This window comes from Dendrobium catenatum, unplaced genomic scaffold, assembly GCF_001605985.2.
Source record: "Dendrobium catenatum unplaced genomic scaffold, ASM160598v2 original_scaffold_61322, whole genome shotgun sequence".
Classification (NCBI taxonomy): domain Eukaryota; kingdom Viridiplantae; phylum Streptophyta; class Magnoliopsida; order Asparagales; family Orchidaceae; genus Dendrobium; species Dendrobium catenatum.
This window is the reverse complement of record NW_021379772.1, coordinates 1,004,852-1,027,122: the sequence shown is the minus strand read 5'-3', so window position 1 is coordinate 1,027,122 and position 22,271 is coordinate 1,004,852. Positions and strand designations below refer to the sequence as shown.

At 34.8% G+C, this 22,271-nt stretch overlaps 1 pseudogene; it reads right to left on the bottom strand.

The window, feature by feature from the left end:
* Positions 1 to 17,395: 17,395 nt before the first annotated feature.
* Positions 17,396 to 20,288, bottom strand: LOC114578518 (annotated as a pseudogene).
* Between the last annotated feature and the right edge of the window lie 1,983 nt (positions 20,289 to 22,271).

The window sequence follows — 22,271 nt, the reverse complement described above, 5'->3', positions numbered from 1 at the left end:
AATTAAAAAGGTTTGGGAAGTGTTTAGAATTAAGAATGAGGCTTCCAGAATTTATGGTAATATTTGGCACAATAACATTCCCTTATCTTATTTTATTCTTGCTTGGAGGTGTATCAAAGGTTTTTTACCAGTTGATGTTAGGCTTTGGAATAAAGGTTTTTACTTGACTTCGAAATGCCATTGTTGTTCTGATATTGAAAGTATTGATCATGTCTTTCTTTATGGTGATATTGCTCAAAAAGTATGGAGGTATTATGCTATGATTGTTAACAAACCCTTTCCTGTTATTAATTATATATATGTATTTGTTGTTCAGTCTTTTTTAACTGAATGGATTTCCTCGGTTAAAGATCATGTGCTTAACTTATTGCCTATTCTTATTTTGTGGTTCCTGTGGAAGGGCCGTAATGAAGCTAAACATAATGGGATTAAGATGGAGAATAAGGTGATTATCTCTAATATTAATCATAAATTGCTTCAATTATTTGATGGTAAGCTTATATCGAGAAATAATTTACTCCATTGTGATGTTTTGTGTGAGAAGCTGGGTATCCCTATTAGTACTGAGGATTTTATTAGTAATGTTAGAGTTATGAGATGGTTAAAACCGTTATCTCCCTCCCTCAAGCTCAATACTGATGGATCTGTTGATCTTAACTTTGCTGGTTTTGGGGGTCTTATTCGGGACAATTTTGGCAAAGTAATTGTGGCTTATGCGAGCCCTTTATCTCAGTGTATGGTCATTTTTGTTGAGCTAATAGGCTTACTTAAAGGTCTTATTATTTGTAGCAATAGAGGTTTTTTTTAATATTGAGATTGAGGTGGATGCTTTAAACGTTATTCAAATTATTAACAATGTCGATGTGTTTCATCCTCAGTTATTTTACATTATCAGGAAAATTTGTTTGGCCCTCTCTACTATGAATTATACGATTAAGCATATGTTTAGAGAAGGTAATGCGTGTGCTGACTGTTTGGCTAAACTTGGGAGCAGATTGGAGGAGGAAATGGAGTTTGATGTGAATAATTTGCCTCATACGTTAAAAGGTTTGGTGACTCTGAATAAAATTGGTCTGCCTTATATTAGATCGAGCTGATTTTATGTTTTTGAGTTTTTTGGTGTTTGTTTTTCTTGCCCTGGGTTTCGTGATGTTTGATTTGCTGCTCTTAGGAGCCTGTACCTTATTTTATTTCTGTTCTGCTACTCCTGGGAGCTGGAATTGTTGGTCTTTCATTTGGGGTTCTGTCTTTGATGTGCTCTGGAATCTTTTGTTTAGCTATAGAGATATTAGTTTTACTATTATGTCTTATCTACTATTTCTTGCGTCGTGATCTGCTTAAGTTTTGTGGGATCTGGAGTTTGGAGTTTATGCTCCAGTTCTAGTTTAGCATCTCTGTTTGTTTTCAGGTTTGGATTGTTTTATTGCCTTGGTGGTGGAGTAGGGAAGTTGTTATTTGTTGGTTGAATAGAATTCAGTGGGGCATTCGGGAAAGCTGGAGATGGTATAGTGATTCTAACATTTTAGTCTGTAACAATTGGTATTTTTCTGTGGATATGAGGAAGGAAAGTCATCAAATCTTTATTTGTTTTCTCTGGAGGAACCTGGGGCTGTTGTGCCACTATTGCTACAAGAGTTGTTTTAATTTCAAGTTTAATTTTAGTTCAAAATGCTATATTACTGATTTTGTTTTTTGGAGAATTTCTTGCAGGAACATATTATATTTTGGGTACTTCTATGAGTGCAAGGTAATTCTTTTTGGTTGCTTTCATTTTCTGTTCTTTTTTATTCTACAATTTTGCAGGAAGAGGGTGCTGAACGAGAACTTTATGATCTTCCTTTTTTGGGTGCTGTCTGCTCATAGCCCGATCTCTTTTTTATGCATTTCATGTATTATTAGGAAAAGGAACCACTGGCTCGTAGGTTTTATTTCTTTTTTGCGTGTAGCTCATTTGAGCATTAGAGAGCTGGAGGTTCTTTTTAAGGACTCTGTAACCGAATTTCTGAAATTAACACGTAGGCCCCTTAGAGGGTTTTAACCAAAAAAAAAAAAACAACAACAACAACATCAAGCCTTTGTCCCACCACGTGGGGTCGGCAATATGAATACTTGACAACTTGACTACGATCATTCCAACTTTCATCGCCCGTCTACTCTCCTTCTAATCACAATCACTTAATTATGTTCTTCCTATAATTATCGTCATTTTATGTGCCCAAATCATCTAAGGCGACTCTCTCTAATCTTATCTTCCAATGGAGCTACTCCAACCTTATCACGTATATGCTCATTTTGGAACCTATCTCTATGGGTAAAACCACTCATCCACCTAAGTATCCTCATCTCTGCAACACTATGAACAATAAATCCAAGATATCTAAAACATATACTCTTATTAACGACTTGCTCGCCCAAAGTCACAATCCTCTCACTGGGTATAGTACTTCAACTCTCTCTCTAGTTGTATCAATAGTAAAAAGCATACACTAAGGTACATCCTATTGCAAATGTCTAATGAAAAAAATAAAATCTTACAGTGGACGAAGTCGGCGACTGAGGCGGCGAACATCGACAATCTAGGTCGAAGTCTGTTGGGTGAAGGGTCTGTCTCGGCGGCGGCGACGTTAAGTTGAGGCGATGGAGGCAATCTGAAAGAAGAATACACTAAGGCACAATCTCCTCACCATTCTAAGCAAATTTCTACTAAGAAAATCAACCAAAAAATAAAAACTTACGGTGGATTTTCCTCAAAGCTCCGACGTTTCGCCGGCGACGAAGGCGGTGAGCGTCGGCACCGTCCGTGGAAGTCCGGACGGTCTCGACAGCGACAAGGCTCGGTGGGGCGACGGAGGCGAGCAAAGACCTAAACGAAACGATGGAATGAAATAATAAGTCAGACGGGCTCGAGAGAGAAATAAGGCTTCCTCCGATGGATTTTTTGGCGGATTTGATGTCGGAAGTATTTCCGTAGATTTTTACGATGGTAATATTTCGTTGTGTTTAAAATGATCGGCGTCCTATCCGTCGGTAAATAAGCCAAAAATTTTCGGCGTCAATACGCCGCATTATATAATATGCTTACATATTATGATGTATACACCGGCGGAAGTATTGTCGCATAGAACGCCGGTAAAAACGCCGTAATTTCTGGCGTATATATATCCGCCGGAAGCTCCAACAATAATCACGTGTTTTCCTGTAGTAGAAGCCATAATGTATTCCTTTTATTTTACGTGGAGCTGCATTCCAACCCTCTACTATTTTATAAAAGGGTATTATTTTATAGGATAAAAATTAATTAAAATTTAAACACCCAATTGTAACTGAGCAAGTTGATACGTGAGCTGGCTCGGACTTGACTTAATAAATATATATATCATCAATGTGGCCTACTTTCTACAAATTCAACAATCCTCGTTCATTGCTTATATGTTTATATAATCTTAAAATAATATATATTTATCAATTATTAATGAATGATTTTGACTACTAAAATAAAATTTATAAAAGTGACAAATTATGTTAATGATCAGAGGCATGCAAATTCTATGTTGTCGCTTTCACAAAGCCAGCAAAACCCTCTATTGTGACTCAAACAAATTAAGCATAAGGCTTACTTCACCAATTTTATGAAAGCAACCTGAAAGATGAACAAATGTTTATGCATTACTCACTAAATAACCATTCCACTTTAAAAATTTTAAATATGTAATATGTTAGTTATTGGAATATTTTAAGACCAAATACTCTGTCGATCAATATTAAACTCATGAAGATCTAACGCGTTATGTATATATTATTCTTAATTAATGCTGCTTCATTAAATAAACAACATTATCAGTGGTAAATTCAAATGTTGTAATTAATATTGCTTTCTTGACTAAATTATTATTGAAATATTGGTAAAATAATTACTCGATCTTCATAATTTATGGATGATATTCCGTTGAGTTTATTACTAATGCATTTGAATCTCTTGATTTTATATCTGAAATTTGGGGTGTAAACGAATCGAGTCGAGCTTGAGTCACCTCTGACTTGATATTGATTAATTAAATGAGTTTGAGCTGGCTCATGAGCCCTCTTGTTTATTATGAAAGAGTAAATATTTATAATTTATGTAATTACGATAATAAAATGGTAAAATAATAATAATAAAACATCACTTAACATAAGAAAATGAGATATAATTTAAACATTTTTAACAACTTTGTACTTAAAATCTTGAATGTTAATATATTTTAAGTATATTTAATATTCAATTTTTTAAAAACAAACTAGCTCACGAGATAATGAGTTAAGTTAGGGATGGCTCAAGCTTTGCTTGTTAGCTCATCAAGCTCAACTCACAAGCCATTTATCGAGAAAAGCTTGAGCCGGCTCATGAGTGATCTTGACTCACTTACATCTCTATCTGAAACTAACCAACGTTAATACAAAATGAGTGTTCAAATTACACATTGACCCATTTTAATGACCATCATATCCAAATTTTAGGTCTATAATTCTGAAGATGTAAACTGGAGAAGTGAGTGAAAAAATTAATGTGAAGGAGTTTTGGTAAGGTTTTGTCTAAACCATAGTTTTCACCACATTGGTGCCCTAGATCACAACTTGCTGAGGGGTTCCTTTGCCTCTCCCCTTACCCTGAGTTTCTCACTCAATCTCTGGATGTCTTCTCTTGGGCTGGGGGACATTCATCCTCTCTCTAACCATTCCACTTCTTCTTCTATCCCATCCACCTTTCCCAACCATACCTCAGCTTCTCCCATCTAAAAAAACCTACTTACATCGCATAACACTGTAACCGAAGACTTCCCTTTGACCTTTTCCTCATGTTTCTATTTCTATACTCCTACTGCCACCTAACAACTGTCAACCTTACACCACACTCACTCCCCCTCTTAATCTCCCTATTGTGCTAGTAGATCTCCCTCCCCCTACAAACCCCTCATCTCTTGATATCAACCCTTCAGCTATAAAAAAAAGGCCCATACCAAATCTTAATTCACCTTATGAAGAACAATAACACATGCCCAAACTCTCTAGAACCAAAAAATGCCAAGAAGGCAACCACAATAAATACGAGATCCTAATGATCCTTCAAAATCTACCAGTATGGAATGTTAGGGGCTTAAAAGCCCTGAAAAAGTCATGAATTATAAGGATCTTTTCTTCACTTATAAACTTGATATGTTATTCATTTTGGAAGCCAAGATTCATCTATTTATGTTTTTGGACCCTTAGTTTACTCATTTTCACAAAAAATTTTATAATGAAGCAAGTTTCAACAATTTTGGCTCTTCCTTCTTGGGGAGGATTTGTTTAAAGTGGAATGCTTCAAAGGTTTATTCTTCATCCCAAATCTTCCTTAATTACTCCTATTATGAATAATGATATTACAGGAATTATCTCACTTCCCCTACATCATTGACCTCTGGTCCATATGGCTATACTTTTGCATTTTATAGAAGCACATGAGATTTCATTGGGTCCTAGGTTTGTTCGGTAATTAATATATTCTTTCATAAAGGTCATAAGTCAAGGAGGATCAAAACTTCTGCTACTCCATTGATTCCTAAGAGTGTGCATGCTAGCAACATCTCAAATGATTTTCATCATATATATCTTTGTAATGTTTTATATAAAATTATTACTAAAATTCTGACAAATTGGATGAAACATATAATGTCTCATATTATTCATCCAAACTAAGTGGGTTTTATTCATAATAGGATCTTGAATGATAACATTTTGCTGGCTAATGAGATGTTGAGGGAGTTCAACATATCTAGTACCCATAAAAAATTGTGCAAAGTTTGACATCTACAAAGTTTTTTATACTATTTCTAGGCACTTTTTACTTGACCGGATAATGTGAAATGTCTTTTATAGTATTTTAATTCATTTCATGGATTAAATGTTGCATTGAGGATGTCTATTATTTAGTGTATATTAACAAGGCTCTGGAAGGATTTTTAAGGTCCACATCCGACCTTAGGTAAAGTTTCCCTCTCCCCCCTTATCTTTTTTTATGTACCATCAAGGATGCATTATTGAATATATATGAAGCCTTTTTAATGATCTATCTGTTGAAGGCTACTGGAAAGTCACATTTCACTCACTTTATGTTGATGACCTACTTTTGTTAAGAAAAGCTACTACCCACAATGTCATCTCCCTTAACAATATCTTGAATTCCTTTTCTTTAATGAATGGATTTAATACTTACCATGATAAAATTTCTATTCTTTTTTTTTTTTTTTCAAAAACACCACCACAATACCTAATATATGTAGTATTCTCAATATTAATATGGCCACTAACCACATGGTCTATCTTGGTTTGTTGTTTTCTCCTAAAATTGATATTCTCTAATTTTTTATCCTCTTATACACAACCTTATGGGGGCTTCTTGATGGCTAGAAAGCTAGAATTTTTTCCTTTGCTGGTAAATTATAATAATTGAGGTTTACAGTTTGCAAAACACTGGCATATTTGATTAGAGGGTCAATTTTTATCCAAAACTTATTGTAAATACCTAAACAAAATATGTTCCAAATTTGTATTTGTTTGATTGAAAAATATAGTTTTGAAAAAGTATTAATTTTCTTTGGGAAAGTTAAAAGTTGAATTTTAGCTTTGGAATCGAACATGACATTAAGAACGATATACCATCTCAAAGGAGAGAATATCATTCACTAATTGGTTCAGATTACAAAACTTTAACTTTATCCTTACTATCGTAGTCAAACTCAAGAAAGAATCACATTTGACCCCAAAGGATCAAAATGGAATTTAATCAAGTGTTTGACTATGCTAATACAGATTAAAGATCATATTCAAGCCTTATATCATGAATTTTCCTTCTCTCTCATATGGAGTATTTCTAATGATGTAATCCTTTTTGCATATAAATAAATATATAAAAAAGATTTTTATGTTGCTTTTTCTCCACAACCAAGTGGAGAAGGGCAATGATTTTTTACAAGTGGAGCAGGGTTTGATTCCTAGTTAGGCAGGAGATAGCACAGGCAGTTCGGTTAGATGTGGAGAGCGGACAGTCCTATCAGGCACAGGTAGGGGCAAGCCGCAAATAATTTTATGACAATATTTTTTGCATCAGATTATATTGCACTGCAAATTATATTTTGCGATGGATTTTTTTTTTTATTTTGCGGGGGATTTGACCACCGCAAAAAAGGTAAATTTCTTATAGTGTTTAGGCATGATCACTTCTTATGTAGATACCTAAAAAGTCGTTTTTATAGCAATAATATCTTTAATATAAATGCAACCATTAAACACATCATCTCCCATTAATGGTTAAAATAAACATAGTTGTCTCTATCCCCTATGGCCTCCTCCTTCATCTCCAAGTCAATCTCTTCCTCCAAGGACTCAATCTTCACCACAATAGAATCAAGATAATTAAAATACTATTTTTTACCACCTTATATTCCTAGGTATTACTTTTTTTCTCAATCAAATCAATTATCTCTTAAGTTGACAAGACTATTTCATCCTCATCAAACTCAAATTTATTGTTTTTTGAGTTGACTAAGCTTGTATTCTAATTCGAATAAATTTTATTATCTTCTATTGACTTGAATTATATCTTAATTAGACTAAAATTTATTATTATTTTGAGTTGACTATGCTTATCTTAGACATGAGTCCTCTAATTTTACTAGGCTTACATATAACTTAGTTGTAGTTAGATCTATTCTTCTACTTTTGTTAGGCTAATATCTAAGGTGGACTCATCATTTGGCCATATTAGAATCTTAGTTTCCACACACCTATTATAATAATTATTGTCAATTACTGTCAAACAATTCCTCATTAATTTTAGATCATTTAATCTTGTAGCAAATAAAAGTATGAAAACTTATATTAAAAATATATAATATTTTTATGACTAAGGGATGTTTGGTTTGATTAAAAATGGGTATTAAATGTTTCAAATGTATGGGTATTAGAAATTTTAATGTTGAGTTTGATAAAAAAAAAATACAAAATATATATATATATATATTTACCCAGCAAATTTAATGTTAGGAAAATCCACTCTTTGGTATCCACTATAATTTCAATTCTTTATGAACAATGAAAGGTTGCATTGCAAATAAATAAATACAATTATGAAATGTGTAGCAAATAAAAGTATGAAAACTTATATTAAAAATATAGAATTTTTTTATGACTAAGGGATGTTTAGTTTGATTAAAAATGGGTATTAAATATTTCAAATGCATGGGTATTAGAAATTTTAGTGTTGATTTTGATAAAAAAGAAATACAAAATAAAATTTTTGTGAATTCCAAATTCACTTAATATTTTATTTTCTTAAAACTTACCCGTTTTCTACGTACAAATTCTAAATACACTATATAGGTTGACTCGACTCTTGTTATCTGCCCAGTTGGTCATTGCCCCTCACTGCTAGATGTTGGCCATCACTCACTGCTGCATCGCACCACCACCATCACCTGCTCCGACTGGTCATCCTGCCACGAAGCGCCGCTCTGGCGATTTAGGGCATTCTTCGTGCGATCGACGCCGTCATTGTCGCGCTGCTTTTCTCTCCAGATTTTCGTTTTGTTTCGGTTAGATTTGGCTGTTTTGGTGTTCCTTTGGTGTTTTCCTGCCCTTTGGGGGGATTTTCTCCATGGCGGTTGCTCCTGTAGCAAATCCGTGGGGGAAAGCAGCTGATCCGTCTGTTTCGTTGAAAAAAGGTTTTTTTAATCTTGATGCTGAGGGCTCTTCTTCACCTCCTAGATCCAGATCTTTTAAAGAAGTTTTAACTGGTGCTCCTGCTTCAGGTGATATTTTTCCTAACGTTAAGCAAGATGTTTTTAATGGTGTTCCGGCGGTCTTATTGTCGGATGAGGAAGTTCTTAAGCTAGCTTCCCCTTTTCAGTATACTTTGGTGGGTAAATTTGGTTTGAGACGTCCTAATATGGATGCCATTCGAAGTTTCTTCGCCTCTTTGAAGCTTTCGGGTTTTTATTCTGTTGGGCTTTTGGATGCTAGACATGTTGCGATTCAATTATCTAATGATCTTGATTATAGTAGAGTGTTCGCTAGACGTTCTTACTTCATTTATAATTGTCAAATGCATGTTTTGAAATGGACTCCGTTTTTTGATATAAAAGAAGAATCTCTGATTGTTCCGATTTGGATTTCATTTCCGAATTTAAGATTGCATTTCTTTAATTCTAAAGTGCTGCATGTGTTGGGTTCTATTTTCGGGAGACCTCTCCAAACTGATCAGGCTACTGCTTCTAAAACTCGGCCCTCTGTTGCTAGAGTTTTGGTTGAGGTGGATATATCGAAAAAACACCCGAAGGAAGTTTGGGTGGGTTCTAAAGCTTACGGATATATGCAAAAAGCTGAATTTGAGAGAGTTTCTGAATTTTGTAATCACTGTAAAATGCATGGTCATGCTGTCGCTGATTGTTTTAAACTTAATTCAGATTTGAAAAAAAATGTTGTACAACCGAGCGGAGGACCTGGATCTACCGTGAATAATAAAGTGTACGTACCCATAGTGAATAAAAATTTGGAAGAAAATGTTATTCAGGCGGAACCGTCCTCTGCTTTGCATAAGGTTTTTTTGGATGTTGGTGAAGGAAATGTTTTGGAAGAGAAGGATTCTGGGAAGGAGATTGTTCAGGATAAACCAGAGGAGATTTTAAATACCATTCAAAATTCTGTTGTGAATAACGAGGGAAAGGAAATTATTTCTGACCCTAAGCTTTTTATTTTAGTTGATGATATGTTAAATGAAATGCCTATTATCTCTAATGCCGTGGCTATTGAAAATGCTTTGATTGCTAACCAGGATATTACTGATTTAGGAGATGGCGGCTCTAATTCTATTTTGGATACTTATGAGGAAGGGGAAGTTATTCCTGTATCTAAGGAGGATCCTTCCTCTCTCATTAATCAAGGTACCTCTTCTTCCTCTCCTAACTTGAAGGTTCATAATGTTGTGGAGGAGGATTTGATTGCTAAAGGTGGTAAAAAAAAAAGGTAAACAAGGTAAAAATAACTGCCCAGCTACACCGAGATCTACTAGAGCTCATAATTCTTACAAAGAAGGTAATGATTAAGGTTCTTATGTGGAATGTGAGGGGTATTGGTGGTAAGGATTCCAAAATTAGAGTGAAAAATCTTTGTAGAATTAATAACATTCAACTTCTTATTTTAAGTGAACCTCTTATTAATGGTGACAAAATAGCTGATACTGCTAAATTTTTGGGTTTTCGTATGTTTTTTGCTAATTGCTCGAACAAAATCTGGATAATGTGGAATAACCATATTGAAGTTGACATTGTTATGGATTTACATCAAGTTGTTCATTGTCAAATTAAGGTTGGTTGTTTGAATTGTTATGCTTCCTTTGTTTATGCTGCTTGTACTAGAGTTAATCGGATTAGTCTTTGGGAACAACTGGCTAATTTTGCTGCTATTATTCAAGGCCCGTGGTGTGTTGGTGGGGATTTTAACATTATTGCTAATGCTAGCGAGAGAAGGGGAGGTAAATGTCCTAACGCTAGAGCTATGGAAGATTTCAATGTGATGATTAATGACTGTCATCTGAATGATATAGGCTTCTGTGGCTCTCCTTTCACTTGGAACAGGGCTAATTTGTTCCAAAGACTTGATAGATTCCTGTTTAATCATGAGTGGTTGGCTAAATTTTCGGCCACTAATGTGGAGCATTTAAGTAGAACTCTTTCTGATCATGCACCTCTGCTTTTAAATATTAATGTTATCAATCACACTGGTAATTTTGCCTTTAGATTTCTTAATATGTGGTTACTTCATGATAATTTTAATATGGTTTTGGAGAATAATTGGAAAGCTCCGGTGTTTCCTGACAATAATATTTCTGGTATGTTGAGACTTTGGGCTAAAATGTCTAGATTGAAACAATGTTTGCGGTATTGGAACAAAAATACTTTCAAAAATGTTTTTTCTAATATTTTGGAAATGGAAGCTAAAGTTATTGAATGGGAAGGTATCCTTATTGATAATCCTTCACAAGACATTACTGCTAGACTGAACGAGGCCAGGAATGATCTGCTTAACCTGCATGCTCAAGAAGAGGCTTTCTGGCAACAAAAATCGAATGCTAAATTTGTGATTGAGGGAGATAAAAATACCAAATTTTTTCATGCTTTGGCTAATAAGAATAAAACTAAAAGCAGAATTCACAAAATTATTAATAATGAAGGCATTACTCTTGATTCTGATGAATTAATTTGTAAGTCGGGTGTGGATTACTTTATGAATTTGTTTAACTATAATGAAAGAATTATTCCTATCTCTAATCCTGAGGTTATTCCTAATTGTATTTTAGATGAAGATAATGTTATGCTTTGTCAATTACCTACGGAAACTGAAATTTTTAATGTTCTTAGGGATATGAACGGAGATGCTACTGCTGGCCCTGATGGTTTTACGACTAAATTCTTTCAAAAGTCGTGGGATATTGTGAAAGAGGATGTTATTTTTGCTGTGCAAGATTTCTTTAGAGGTAATCCTTACCCTAAGTTCTTTTCGTCTTCTAACATTGTTCTTATCCCAAAAATTGATGGAGCTAAAAGATGGTCTGAGTTTAGGCCTATTAGTTTGTGTACTTTTTTTAATAAACTTAATTCTAAAATTATTGCTAGTAGATTGACCACTATTCTTCCTAAGATTATTTCTCTAAATCAAACTGGTTTTGTGAAGGGGAGAAGTATTAGTGATAATGTTTTACTTGCTCAAGAACTTGTTAATGATATTAATTCTAAAGTTCCGGGGGGAAATATTGTTTTTAAGTTGGATATCACCAAAGCTTATGATAATTTAGATTGGAATTTCCTTTATAAGATCTTGTCTTTATTTGGTTTTAGTCAGGATTTCATTTTATTGATTAGGAATAGTGTGGATAACTGTTTCTTCTCTGTTATTATAAATGGTAGAAATCATGGCTTTTTAAATCCTTTAAAGGTCTTAGACAAGGTGATACGATTTCTCCTGCTCTTTTTATTATAGCTATGGAATATTTATCTAGAGGTTTAAATGACCTTTTTGCTAAGAATGTTAATCTTAATTATCGTAATTTAAGAGGTTTTCCTATATCTCATTTGAGTTTTGCTGATGACTTCATTATTTTTGCTAATGGTTCGATAAAAAATATTAAAATTTTGATGAAATTCCTTTCCAAATTTCATAAATATAGTGGTCTTAAAGTTAGTAAAGAGAAGAGTAATTTTTATGTGGGTAAGTCCATTAATCACAATAGGATCTTGGCTATTCAAAGGGTGTGTGGTTTCCAAGCCAAAAAGTTACCTATAAAGTATTTGGGTACCCCTATCTTTAAAGGCAAAAAGAAAATTTCCTCTTTGATGATATTTTCTCCATAATTCAAAAGAAGTTGGCTAATTGGTCTACTAGTTTTCTGTCTTTTGGTGGCCGTTTGGTGTTGGTGAAAGCTGTGCTTAATTCGATTCCTATATATTTGTTTCATACTCTTATGCCTTCTTCGGCTTTGTGTAATATACTCGAGAGAATGATTAACAAATTTTTCTGGGGGTCTAAAAACAATTTCAAAGCTATTCATTGGGCTGCTTGGGATAAAAATTGTGGTGTTTTTGAAGGAGGGTTGGGTTGTAAGAATTTGTATGACACTGCTATTGCTTTTTCTCATAAACTTTGGTTTTCTTTAAGGTCTAATAGTAGCTTATGGGCTCATTTCATGAATGTTAAATATTGTTTTAATAGGCATCCGACTCTTTGTTACTTTAAAAATACTGATTCTTCTAGCTGAAAAAGGTTGTGTAATATTAAGTGGGAAGCTGAAGAGTTTATACAATGGGGGCTGGGTAGGGGGGATATTTATTTTTGGCAGGATAAATGGTTGGGGGATTTTTCTATTGATTCCTTTTTGAATACGCATACTTTGGAGCCCATTAAAGTTTCTAATTTTATTATAAACAATAGTTGGAAGGTGGACATTTTAAGGAATACTTTACCTAATAACTTAGTTGATATTATTTTGAGTATTCCCCTGAATGTTAACAGTTCTGATATTATTATTTGCTCTGCTTCCTCTAACGGTAAATTTCAAATGAGTAAGCTTTGGGAGAAGTTTCGTTACCCTATGGAGAAATCTGCTAGATTTGCGGCAATTTGGCACAACTCTTTTCCTATTACGTATTCTACTTTTGTGTGGAGATGTTTTAAAGGTTTTTTACCTGTGGATAAACTTTTACAGAAGAAAGGTTTCATTTTAGCTTCCAAATGTTTTTGTTGTTCGAATGTTGAAGATATTAATCATCTTTTTATTAATGGTCAGATTGCGAAGAAAGTGTGGTTGTATTTTAATCAAATGACTAGTAAAAATGTGGTCTCTATTCCGGATAACTTGTTTGATATGGTGGATAGTTGGTTCATACCTATGAAAGGTCATATCTTCAACCTCATTCCGATTCTTATATTATGGTATATTTGGAAAGCTCGTAATGAGGCTAAACATGACAATATTAAGATGGATGAGATTCGTATTATTGATAATGTCAAAAGAAAAATTGCGCATCTTTATAACTGTAAGGTTATTACCTGTAAAGCTTTTTATAAATGTAGGAATATTGGTGTGAATGTGGGCATCCAGATGGAGGGTGATAATTCTGCTTATTTTGATTCTTTTGTTTACTGGATTAAGCCTCACCACCCATTTGTGAAATTAAACACTGATGGGTCTGTTGGTATTGTGAATGCTGGAGCGGGGGGGGGGGGGGGGGGGGGGGGGGGCGCTTATACGTGACTCTAATGGGGATCATTTAACTACTTTTGCTGCGCCTGTGCAGCAGCTGGATGTCCTCTGGGCCGAACTTAATGCGTTGTTTCTTGGTCTCCAGCTTTGTTTAAAATACGGTTTTTATTCTGTTTGGATTGAAGTTGATTCTAAGCTTGTTGTGTCTAGTATTACTGAGAAGTTTAATGGTAATGCGCAGAATTTCTATATTTTGAGAAATATTATGAACTTATTGAATTTATTGAACTTTAAGATCTCTCATATTTTTAGGGAAGGTAATGTTTGTGCTGATTGGTTAGCTAATAAGGGTTCTCAACTTGTGGGTTATGAGGAAATTGATATTACTAATCTTGATCTCTCTTTCAGAGGTATGTTGTTAGTGGATAAAGTTTCTTTGCCTTATATTAGACATGGGTGATTGTGGTTCTCTCTGTGTTTTGTTTGCTCTGTTTGTTCCTTTGTATATGGTTTCTGTCTATGCTTCGTGCGTGTTGGTTACTGGTGACAGAACTAATGTTTTTGGTTTCTGTTTAAGTCTGTTCCTTATGTGCTGGTTGGTTGGGGGGAAATGGGAAGGTTTAATGGGGTATTTTCAGTTGTGGTTGCCTGGAAGGATGGGTATGAACGTTTTTTATTACTGGCAGATTTCGTATATTTGTCATGGTTCTGGTCTGAAGACTGTAGGTAATTGGAGTTTGTATATCATTGGAAAATCTGGCTTCCTGGGTACGCGGAAAGGTGATTATTTCTATTGTTTTGTTTTTGCTGATTATGTGAATCTGATACTTTTATTGAGGAAGATATGCAGGTTTTGCAATTGGATATGCTCTCTCCACAAGGTATGTTTTTTGTGCTATTTTTATTTTCTTCCTTGTTTTTTTATCAAGTTTTGCAGGAAAGCGATGCTGAAAGTTCTTAAGATTATCTGGCTTCTCCTTTTTTGGGTGCTGTTTACTCACAGCCCGGGCTTAGTTCTATATTATTTTTGTAATAGTAGGAAGAGGATCCTCCGGCTTGTAGGTTTTTTGATTTTTGCTTTTGATATTGTAGCTCGTTTGAGCAGTAGGGAGCTAGAGGAACCTCCTAAGGACTTTGTAACCGTTTTTTGTATCAACGCGTAGGCCCCTTTGTGGGTTTTAACCAAAAAAAAAAACCTGCTCCGACTGGTCATCATTAATTACTACCACCAATCACCAACTAGCATCACATATTGCCATCATCGGCCCCCAATAAGTTGCTACTATCCATAGTAACTTTTGTTTCTCAACTTTATGTTGAACTAAATTTTGGTTAAAATGACATTTTCTTCAAAACAACTTTGTTGTTCTTGTGAACTCATGTTGTGGCTCCAAATTATGAGAATTGCATCATTATATACGTAAACTCATGGTATCAATAATACTTTTGGCTCTCATGTTATCAATATATCCTCTCTACTTAATTTTCATGTACTTGTGTATAGTACCTCTAGAAAGAGATACAATGACAAAAACACGTGTTATCTAAGCCGACAAATGAAGTAGCATGATGTGTGACTTGGGGCTTTTCAGAGGTACAATAAGATAGTTTGGAGTCTAACAAAAAGGGGGGAATCTTTGTTCCAATAGATAGCACTATATTTGAGCTAGAATCATCAAATTCTCAAGTGAGCCTTCGAGCAAGAATATAAGTCAAACTAGACAGAGGGTTACATCAGCGTCACTGATAATAAATAACATGATGAATTTGATCTATTAAGGAGAATCAAGTGCTATAGAAGTACATATTGGTTTAATGTGTTAGATTTATAAATAACAAACTATTATATAATTTGTATGTAAAATATTGATAATGCATACATATTATAATAATATACTTAGCATGCGACTTGCATAATCACATTATAATAATAATGTCTCTATAATCTTTGATCCCTCCGATTTTGCATTCAAGGACATATCGATAAACATTCATAACTATAAATTCTACAACATAAATGTTTCTTGTTATTATATTTATTTTGTTAATCTTGTCATGTCATTAATCATATTGTCTCAACATATTTTATAGTTCATACATTAATAAATAATTATTATCTATTAAATTTACCTAAAAAAACATATACTATATACTATATACTATATATATATATATATATATACACTTTATTTTATACATATTCACCTTTGACAAACATTCATAACTATAAATTCTACGACATGAATGTTTCTAATGTTTTTGTTTATTATATTATTTGTAATCTTGTCATGTCATTAATCATAATTGTCTCAACATATTTTATAGTTCATACATTAATAAATAATATATTATCTATTAAATTTACCTAAAAAACATATACTATATATATACTTTATTTTATACAGATTCAAGGATGTAGGTGAGTCAAGTTGACTTTTGAGCTTGTTATGACTCAACTCGATAAATGGCTCGCGAGCTAAAATCAATGAGCTAACAAGTCAAATTTAAGTAAGCCCGGACTCGAATCATAAGCTAGCTCACAAGCCGGCTCATTTAAAAAATTATTCTTAAAAATATATTAGCATTTTGGATTTTAAATAAAAAATTATTTAACCATATATATATATATATATATATATATATATATATATATATATATATAATATATTTATATATATATATTTTCTTATATTCAATAATTCATATATTATTTTCTTTCTAACTTTTCATTCTTTTTGACATTTTATTATAATAATTGGTTGAATCATAATCATTTTGTCTCTGTCAATGATAAAAAGATGATAACGATTCAAATAATAGTTATCTCGTGAGCTAGCTTGAACTAATAAAAAGAGTTTTAAGTTTAAGCTCGAAATCAATTAATTAATCAAGCGCATGCTCAAGCCAAGGGTGACTCAAGTTTGGCTAACCCTTAACATATCAAAATTAGTTGGTAGGGGGGTCAATCATGTCATGACCCATCCTTATCAATAGTAGACTTTCTTGTTTGTTAATTAGGAGCCATTTGATTAGATTAAAAAATAATGTGGAGTTAAGAAAAACATTGTAAAAGGAATACAATATATTTGAAATATTTATAATTGTTAAAATTACTATAAATCAATTGGATGATTTTTTTTTAATAAATAAATGCAATGTAAATCCCAACAATGATTGTGACTAGCAGCTAGCGGATAACAATGGTGAAGTAGTAGTGGTGGTGGCAATGACCCGGTGCGATGGAAGCCTATGCAACAGCTAACAGTGGAGGTAATGGTCAGTAACTGGTCGGGGGTCAGCAATAGTTAGCCATGGTGATTGTGGCGGCTGTGGCGACAATGATAGGGAATCTATACTACATTTGAAAATTAGCTAAATTAATTATTTTTAATATGTCAAAATTAAATTAGTTAATGAATAATAAATATGCAACAATTTTCTGTGAGATTTTTTTTTCAGCTCGAAAAACATTCAGAAAGCATTCATACGATAATCTGCATTATTCAACAAAAAAAAATCTCTATAAATAAGTACGTATACTCTACTAAATAAACAGCAAATCAACTGTATATATTTACAAATAAAAACAATTTAAAAATAAAAGAACCAAAAGTATAAGTCAGACTAATTAAGTAAGCTAAAACTTTTAGCAACACTCTTAATCACCGCACTGACGGCTTCCCGCCGCCTTCCTCCACTTACCACGGCTAGTTCAGGCTTGATCTCCTCCAGTTGCTGAAGCACCTCACGGACCTCCGGCCTCGCCCCGGCGAGGGATCCACACAGTGCAACGCCAGCTTCAGTGTATTCAACAACTCGTCACCTGTATAAGAGATACTCTGAATTATTCATTTTATTCAGATAACAAGCTTAAAATCCGTCAAAATCAGCTATATTGTTCTCTGTAAAAGTATCGATTATGAAATAATATGAAAAAGTAAGAAATAGTTTTAATCAAATTTTATAGCCCAAATTTGTGGAAAAATAATTTAAAAAAATTAATAACAAATTAGCTCAGAAGAAAAATCATTTTGTACCAGCATTCCCGGCTGCATCCTTCATAAGCTCCAAATCAAACACCTCATTTGTCCACTCCTCTTTCACAATCGAAGCCACCCACTGCGGCAAATCCGCCCCATTCACCGCATCTCCCGGCGACTTCCGGTGAGGAGCTCAAGCATTATCACCCCAAGGCTATAAACATCAGTCTTTGTGCTGCCTTCTTCAGCTTGGAAAGCTCCGGTGCTCGGAAGCCGAGCGCTCCGGCGGTGGCGATGACGTTGGAATTGGCGGCTGCCGTCATCAGTCTTGAGAGGCCGTAGTCGGCGATCTTGACGTTGTAGTTGTCGTCTAGGAGGACGTTGGAGCTGGTGAGGTTGCCATGGATAATGTTTACGTTGTTGTGGAGATGGCTCAGACCTCTTGCTGTTCCCATGGCTATGCTCATCCTTGTCGGCCAGTCTATGGGAGTGTCCGGGCTCTAGCTGCAATTAATGGCAGCTTAAAATTTTCAGTTCTACTAACATTTTTATTAATTTGAATAAGTCTCGGTTTGATTAAAAAAAAAACTCGATTTATCAAAATTACTTTTACTTTAGCTGCAAATCTGAATCTGCTGCGCGTGTGAGCATTAATATTTGAAAATAGAACAAAGAAAATTGAATCTTTCACGAGACCAAGTTTTTCTGAGAAATGTAGCTTACCATGGAGAAAGAGCTAGGCTTCCATTTGTCATGAAGTCAAAAACCAGAAGCTTCTCTCCTTTGGGTCCCAAATAGTAAGCTCTCAGCGCCAATAGATTCAAATGCCGAATCTTTCCAAGCACATTCACTTCAGCTTCAAACTCTTTCTGGCTCTTTGCAATCTTCTCCCTCAATCTCTTCACCGCCACCAGATTTCCATCCTCCAATGTCGCCTTATATCACAGTCCCATAAGTACTCTTTCCCATAATCTCCGCTGTCGCGCACAGAAGATCATCGGCGGTGAAAACGAGAGGCCCGTCAAAGTGCACCAGCTTCCCTCCTGAATCTCCACCGGTATCTGCTTCGGCAGCTGCTTGTCCAGTTTTCTCTGTTCCACCCACTGATTTTCTCTGTTTACGAAAGGTTGCTCTTTTCCTGATCAAAAAACAGAGCAGAGCACAGCAGAGGAGGAAAGAAACGCAATAAAATCCCTGCACCAATTATATTATATCTCTAGTGTTCAATCTCCGGCGATGGATTGCGGCGGAGAAAGATGGTGGGGTGGTAGGTTAGCAGGGCAAGGAGTTGAAGAGCTATAGCCACAGAGGTTAATGTTTCCTATGAAAGAGCTAGAATTAAATCTTTCAGACAGCAGAGCTGGGACTCTACCTGAAAGATTGTTATCAGACACATTTAAAAATGTGAGCTTTGAGAGGTGAGAAAGAGATGCAGGGATATGACCAGTGAAATTATTTTCAGACAAATCGAGAAGTGAGAGGTTTGAAAATGCTCCCCATTGTTGAAAGAAGCTCTCCATTGAGCTGGTTCATTTTAAGAGAGAGAACGGAGAGATTCCCAAGCTTGTCAAGTGAGTCGGGAGCTTCCATTAAGGGAATTACCCGCAAGGTTTAATTTGAGCAGAGAAGAAAGATTCATAGTGAAGCTGAAAAGCTTCCTCCAATGGAGTTTTGCGAGATATCCAAGGTTTTAAGCATCAAAAGGGAACCGATTTCTTTAGGTATGCTACCATGAGCTGATTGTTACTCAGAGTGATCTCTTTCAACAACCTCAGTTGCCCCAAGGTTGCAGGAATGGGTCCAGAAAGATGTTTTCATCAAGATTCAAGTATTGCAGCTTATAAGCTGTCGCACGAGGAATTGACCAGAGAGCGCGTTGTGTTGCAGAGAAAGAAAAGTTAAAAGCAGGAGACTTAGCAATATCCGCCGGAATCTCGCCAGAGAAATGGTTAAAGCTCAAGATTAAGCCTAATAAAGCTTAGAAGATTTGAAATCGAAGGGGAATTACCAGAAAGCGAATTATTGCTAAGATCTAGAGTCCGGAGCTTTAAACAGTTACCGATTGACGGCGGGACCTGCCGGAGAAAAGCGGTTGTTGAACAGAATAAGACCATCGAAGATCTGAAAGAAGCCGACGGCTGAAGGATCTGGCCGCCGATCAAGTTGTTATGAAGACTGAGCTTGCGCAGTGCAGTGAGCTGGCCGATCTTCTCCGAAATGTGGCCGCCGAGACCCTCCATGGAAGTTGGATGGCAATCACTTTTCCTTAACGCACTTAATGCCAAACAGGCTCCCGAGCAAGCGCCCAGGCCAGTGTCGTTCCAAACTTCGAAGGAAGCCTCGCGGGTCATTGATTGCGTGCTTGAAGGCCTGGAGCCCTTGGTAGTCTTCCTCGGCGATGATGTTTCCGTCCAACGAGCTCGTCGCTACTACTGCGGCGGAGAAGAGAAGCAAGCAAAGAGAGTGAAACAAAAAATGCTTTTCTTCTTACAGTTATCCTTCCTGTGCTCTAGAACAAACAATGGGCGTGCTTCCATTTGAGATCAACAAATCCAAATGTTTATAAGTCAGTGTTTCATCAATTTGAACTGAGAAAGAGAGGAGAGAGATTTTGGAGACGGAGAGAGACAGAAAAGAAGCTTATATATCTGGGATAGGGATCTAATGAGGGGTTCTTTAAGGAGAGGAGTAACGGCTAGTTAGCCATTTCTGTTTCGGAGCGGAGCGGATGGAGTTTGGAAGTGGGGAACAAGGAAAATGGGAATCATGGGCGGTCGTCTCTGACTGGGTAACGGCTATAGTGTTGCTAACGGGTCCCGCGGGGTTGAGATGGGATCCGCATTATGGATAAAGGTACGGATTTTTAAATGGCCAATGACGTAATATGAGTCGGGAGTTTTTTACGGGTCGGGTACGGAGGACCAGAAGAGAACCCAGCCGTTTTCTCGGACTTTCTACTCCGTGACTAAGGAATATTTCCGCAAAAACAGGAATCTTTCCCGTCTTATTACTATTCACGAATCGCAAAGCTACTTTCTGCCACCGAGTGACACGTGGAGATTTTAACGTGTATAATGCTGTTGGTAATTTCAATTTTATTTATTTTTTATTTATTTTTACATTTAGGTCACACATATATAAGACTTGAACTCAAAATATTTTATTGGTAGTCAAAATTTCTAACAAATAGACTGAAATGTCCTCTCTTATGGAGAATATTTTTTAACTCTTTTTACACGTTATAGACTTGATAGCATTGCATTTCTACTACATATTACTAAATTATGTATCAAGTTCGCTTGCTAGATCTTTAATGAGTTTATTTATTTGATTTTGCTAATTTGTTTTTTTAAAAATAAGTTATAGCACATTTTTGAAAATTCATTGGCATAAATTTTCAAAATAATGTTTCAATTAGAAATTTTCAAAATTAAATTAAATATCATTAAAACTTGAATCTCAACATATTATAGTTGAACTAAATGTATCAATGAGACATCGGTCTACATAAAAAATGATATGATCTATGTCAAATGAACCCAAATCAATCACTTAAAATATATTGAGAGTTTTAAGATATCAATTGAAGGATAAAATAGTCTTTAAATCTTATGTGCTTACAATCAAATCAAGCAGCCTAACTAGATGAATCCAATTAATAAGCTCAATATCATTCGATTTTGACATGATTAATCTACTCACATGTTGGATAAATGATAAATAAAATCACGAGATCAATATCAATCATTTGATTAAATGTTTCAGATTCTTGTCAACTTACCAAATTATCCCTCTCAAAAAAGCTATTAATAGAGCTTTATTTTCTACACGGTGAATTTGAGAGCTAAGAGAGTTAAAAAACTCTATAAGCACTTTTCAACAATTCCCTGCTAGTTATTATCATCACCATCGCTATCACCATCACTTGACTTTCACCCATCTTGTTGTTGTTTTGACTACTAACATCTAATCCCATTATGAAACTTCAATAATCAACCTACGGGATGGGTATCTTAACTATGGTAATCCTATAATACGAATATAATATTGAAAAAGCAAATTCATATATCTACAACTATATAGTGGATTATTGAAATTGGTCCAAGCCTCATGATTTTTCTCCATCTTGAATTTTCTGCTTAAAAATCCTAATGACCTTACAAATTGTGTATGTATGTACTAGATCTTTTTACAAAGCTAAGATATTAAATACTCTATTGCGACAAATTTTCTAGTACATGTGTGGTAGTATATAAAATATGAACACATGCCCTACACTTCAAACTTCAAAAACAAGAAAGTACTCTTAATCCACTCCATTAAGTCATTAATGTTCCTACTTGTGAGTTTGAAATCTATAAATCCTAACACTATATGATATATAATATAAATAATATTAAAATTAAATCAAAACTCCCTTGAGTCATGGAGGTGACTCAATGACTATCATATATAACTAGATTTATGAGATCTATAAAAATATGAGTGCAAGATATCCAATAAGAATATAGCGGAATGAC